The sequence below is a fragment of the Benincasa hispida genome, chromosome 5, assembly GCF_009727055.1.
Source record: "Benincasa hispida cultivar B227 chromosome 5, ASM972705v1, whole genome shotgun sequence".
Taxonomy (NCBI): domain Eukaryota; kingdom Viridiplantae; phylum Streptophyta; class Magnoliopsida; order Cucurbitales; family Cucurbitaceae; genus Benincasa; species Benincasa hispida.
In genome coordinates, this window is record NC_052353.1 from 54,088,149 (window position 1) to 54,094,148 (window position 6,000).

A 6,000-nucleotide genomic window follows, 5' to 3' on the forward strand; every position below is an offset into this window, starting at 1 on the left:
TTGCACCGCTGTTTCTCTATCTCCGAATTTGATAGTCGTACTGCTGCTTCCCTGTCTCCAAGTTCAAAGGTTGCACTATTGCTTCTACAACTCTAACTTCGATAGTTGCATTGATACTCTCCATCTCCAAATTCGATGTTTGCACTGTTGCTTCTCCGTCTCCAAGTTCAAGGGTTGGATTGCATGCTCCTTCAGCTTCAATTTTAGAGGCTTCATCGTTGTTCCTCCATCTTCAAGTTTAGAAGTTTCGTTGATTTCGCTTCATCTTCAAGTTCAGAGGCTTCTCTAATGCCCATCTACAAATTCAAAGGATTTGTTGATGTTCCTCCATCTTCAAGTTCAGAGGCTCGATCGATTCTTTTTCATCTTCAAGTTTAGAGGTTTCATCGATGCTCCATCTTCATGCTCAAGTTTGGAGGCTTTGGAATTCTATCTTTATGCTCAAAGACGCAAAGTCAAACCTACTTTCAAAGGTTCATTAGTGCTTTGTCAAACTTAATTGCGGAGAATTTGACGATGCTGTGTCAAACTCAAGCGCGAAGGTCTCATTGATGCTTCTCCATCTTCAAGTTTAGAGGCTCCATCGATGCTCCTCCATCTTCAAGTTCAGACGATCCGTCGATGCTTCTCCATCTTCAAGTTCATGATCGGTGTATACGACCCACTTCCATCTTCAAGTTCAAGGTCGGTGTGCATGGCTCGACTCCATCTTCAAGTTCATGGTTGGTGTGCATGGCTCGACTCCATCTTCAAGTTCATGGTCGGTGTGTTTGGCTCAACTCCATCTTCAAGTTTATGGTCGGTGTGCATGGCTCACTTCATGTTTACAAGTCTGGCGTGGCTCGTTTCATCTTCACAAGTCTGGTGTGGCTTCACTTCATCTTCACAAAGTCTGGCGCGGCTCGCTTCATCTTCACAAGTCTAACGTGGCTCGTTTCATCTTCACAAGTCTGGCGTAGCTCAGTTCATCTTCACAAGTCTGGCATGGCTTCACATCATCTCCAAAAGTTAAGCACGGCTTCGCTTCATCTTCAAAAGTCAAGTGTGGCTTCGCCTCATCACCAAAAGTCAAGTGCGACTTCGCTTCATCGCCAAAAGTCAAGTGCGACTTTGCTTCATCGCCAAAAGTCAAGTGCGACTTTGCTTCATCTCCAAAATTCAAGTGCGGCTTCGCTTCATCTCTAAAATTCAAGTGTGGTTTCACATGGAAGAAAACAAAGGAAGTTAAAAAAAAAAAAGAAAATAGAAAAGAAAAAAAGAAAGAAAGAAAAAAAATGAAAGAAAGAAAAAAAATGAAGGAAAATTGAAAGGAAAAAAATGGTGAAAAAAAGGAAGAAAGAAAAGATAAAAAAAATAAATAAATAAAAGAAAAGAAAGAAAACATTGGAAGAAGAAGAGAAAAATGAGAGAAAGGAAAGTGTAGAAGAAGAGGAGGGGATGAAGATAATGAAGGGCTTTAGGGTCCTATTTAAATGAAATAAAGATTTGATTTAAAATATTAGATTTTTATTAGATTTTCTAATTTGATTCTATCCTAATCTCAAATTAAATTAAAAAAATTATTAAACAAATTCCCTATTTAATTTAATTTTATTAGATTTTGTCCTTAAAGTTATCTTCATAAGATTTGGATGTATTCTAAATTTTATTCAAAATTAAATTGGGGATAAAATTTGAATTTTTTTCTTAAATTAAAAATTTGGCCATAATCCAAATTTCATACTAAAATCAAATTTCTAAGTTTTTATCTCCTAACCAAATTAAATTGGAGATAAAACTCAAATTTTTTCCTTAAATAAAAATTTGGTCATATTCTAAATTTTATTCAAAATCAAATTCCTCAATTTGAGATTAAGCTGTATATAAAATCTCAAATTAAAATTTTGACATATTCTAAATTTTATCCCAATTCTAAATCATTCAAATTCACATGTTTTTATCCTCAACTCAAATTAAATTAAGGATAAAATCTCAAACTAACGTAAACTTCTAATTTGGGCATCTTCCAAATTTTATATCAAACTCATCCAAATTTAGGTTCTTATCCCCTTTCCAAATCAAATTGTGTGAAATATCTAAAATTCATCCCAAATTAAAATTTGATCATATTCCAAATTTTTTCCAAATTCAAGTTGTTCAAACTTGTTTTTATCTTCAATCTAAATAAATCGTGGATAGGAAAAAAAATCTCAATTGATCTTTTATTAAAATTTGGACATATACCAAATTTTATCTCAAATCCAAATCAAATTGGAGTAAAATCTCAAATTAAAATTCGGCCATATTCCAAACTTTACCCCAAATTTGAGTTAAACTTATGTACTAAATTCATAGTTCATCCACCCCTATATGTGTATAAATCTCGAAAAGAGCATTTGTTGAACGAGAAATTTTGGACCACTCACAAACTTCCACGTTATTCATTAGATTAGTGGCAAAATTTCAAATTATTAAATTTGGGACCAACTAGGAGGTGACATGTATCCCAAATTGAAGTTGAAGACAATTTTTTATGACGCCACGTGGTTTCATCATGATAGTTAAATTTGATAAAACTAACTTGGTTTAATTTTATATTATTATTATTTGGGTTAAAGTCTCTAAACCCAAAAATATGTTTAATTTGACCCAGATGTCAAATCAAACCCAAATCCAATTAATTGGATCCATGGGCATACTCATGGATCAACCAAGTCGAAATCCAACTAATTGGGCCTAAGAGCCAGGCCCATGGTTCAACTAAGCTCAAGCCCATAAAGCCCACCTGAGAACTATATAAATAGTGAAACTCTCTTCATTTATAGGGGGTCAACAATTCTACACTCCAGAAAGCTTAGAGGGAATTCTCTACAATCAGAAGACTCCTTGACTCCTCAAGCTTACCACGCTTGAAGACTGAAGTTCTTTGGAGATACAAGCATTCCGAAGACTGAAGTTCTTTGGAGATACAAGAATTCTGAAGACTGAAGTTCTTTGAAGATACAAGCATTCTAACCATGCTTGAAGAATAAAGTCCTTTGAAGATACAAGCATTCTGACCATGCTTGAAGACTGAAGTCCTTTGAAGATACAAGCATTCTTCCAACACTCCAAGCTCAAGAACATCCACACGCTCTGCTTCTATACATCAAGCATAATTCAACCGAGAGAGAATCAGAGGATCAAGTACTAGAGATCGAACCACATCACATCAAATCAACATCAACATCAACACCAACTCAACTTCAACTCCACGAAACATGTTTCTTTGAAAGCTTCGTGTGAACACTACTTATCCAAAAAGATCAACAAGCCCAAAGGCCGATCATCCAAGAAGATCAACAAGCCCAAAGGCCGATCATCCAAGAAGATCATCAAGCCTAAAGGCCGATCATCCAAGAAGATCAACAAGCCCAAAGGTCGATCATTCAAGAAGATCAATAAGCCCAAAGGCCGATCATCCAAGAAGATCATCAAGCCCAAAGTCCGACCATCCAAGAAGATCATCAACCCCAAAGGCCGATTATCCAAGAAGATTAACAAGCCCAAAGGTCGATTGTAAAGTCGATCATCCAAGAAGATCAACAAGCCCAAAGGTCGATCATCCAAGAAAATCAACCATCACAAATGCCGATCAGCCAAGAAGATAAACAAGCCCAAAGGCCGATCGTTCAAGGACGATCAACCAACTTAAAGATTATAATTTATTTTGAAAGCATCAAAATACTGTGTATTAGAGATTGTACTTACTTTCTACAAAATTAATACAAATACAAAGTTCAAGTTCTACGAAATAAATTTCTATTGAAATCTCGTGCGAATAGTAAGATTGCAAAAGGATGATTTATGGATTGGAATTTTGAAAAGGAGTGGGTTACACATTACATAAACACTAATTATATTAGTGTTATGATAGATCTTTAATTATAATTTTAAAAAATTGATAAAAGGAAATAGAATGTTACTATTATTTTGAAATAAATATAAATAAACATCAAGATTCTAAGGTGATGGTTAAAAATAAAAAGTGGTTCAGAAAAAAGATAAAAATACAATGACGATATTATTTTGAAATAAATAATTGTCAAAACTGCCCCCACATGGGTGTGAGAGTTTCAAAACCATTTGAAAACAAAAAATACACTCTATGTAACAACTATCACACACTAAACAAGACATTCGAACAAAGTGTCTAATCCACGTGTAAAAGAAATAAACTGCTTTCTTCAATACAGACTTGCTTCTAACAAGTAAACCTACTATAGTGGGAATACAAGATTGAAAGGAATCGAAATCTTGGAAATCAACAATTTTTGTGTTACCCTCATGAGGTTGGGAAGAATGATCAATGTCTATTAACTCATTATTCAAATACAGTGTATTTCTAGTGTTTGAGGCAACAAAATATGAGATATGGTGAACCACTACACATAAATCAATTTTAGGGACTCTGATAAAACTGACATCAAGTTCAAAATATCTTTAATCTTCAACAATCCTAATAAGATTCGAATTGGTAGAACCAATTTGGTACATTGTCAATCGAGATATAGTTAACTAACTGAAGGGAAAAAATTTAATTTGGATATATTCCAAAAATTGTTGTGACCATGAATTTGATGGAATATGCGCCTCAAAATTTCGAAAATCATGGTAGTGAGAATTCTCATCCCAATGACCATCAAAGAGGAGTTTAATCCGTTGTAAAGTCATAGCAAAAACAGTAGCTTGTTAAAGAAACTCCAACAAAACCTAAATCAATGAACATTTTTATATGGATAAAAGTAAAATAATATATCGATATTTAAAATATAAATCTGGTAGAAAAATTTAGATATCTAATTAAGATGAGATTAATTCGAAAAGAGGTTAAATAGAATCTAAAATAATAATAGAATATGGAGATTAGGTTAACTACATGAGCAAAATTAGGATGACAGTTATAGTAAGGAATATCAACAATTACCTTATATACATTATTCCGCCCTATTTTTTATTCTACAATTATCTGGTATGTGTAGTTTCATCAATTGAGGGACTCTGATAAAATTGACATGAACCACAAAATATCTGTCTTCAACAATATTTGAATTGGAGATTTTATTCTATAATCCGGTACCTTGTCAAACGAAATATAGTTGAAGAGTCTAATCAATTGTAAAGTCGATTAACACTTTATTTGAGTAACAAAAGTTATGGCCATTTTTTTACGAAGTGATATTTCTATTTTTCTAAATTATAAAAGTAGTATATAAAACTAATTTATTAAGAATATGAGAAATATACAACTAATTTATTAAGAATATAGATAAAAACTAGAAAAACAATTAAAAGATTTGGATAAAATTGAATACGCATAAAGTAATGAAAAACCATTCAAAAATTTGAATAAAATATATGGATAAAATAAAAGTTAATAATATATGGATATTTAAAATATAACTTGGTAGAAAAATCTGAATATTTAATTAAGGTGAGATTAATTCGAAAAGTGATTAAATAAAATTTAAAATAATAATAAATTATGGAGATAACTACATGAGCAAAATTTGGAGAGTAGTTATTCTTGAGGAATATCAGCAATTATTCTTTATACCTAATTCGACCCTGTTTTTCATTCTACAATTATCTAGTATTTGTAGTTTCACCAAGGACTACTATGTTAGATTAGAACCATTTCTTTTCGCAGTTTTTTTTTGAAAACATGTCTGTCTTTACTTTTCCGTTCTCCTTCAAAAGTCCAAAAGCCATGCTCTTTCCTCTCCATTATTGATCAATAAGTTTTTTTTTTTTCTTTATATATATGTATATTGGACACAAGTCAATTAATCCAAGTGAGTTTTTGTGTGGGTGATTCAACTAATTAATATTTTTTAATTCGAGGCAAATGAGATCACTACTGGTATGTTAATCGCCAGGTAAAGAAAATTTATTTGATAATGTTTTGACCTTGCTAACTAAAATATTTAAATAAGGTATATGTTGATGCGACATCTTTTGATGTAATTCATTATGAAATTA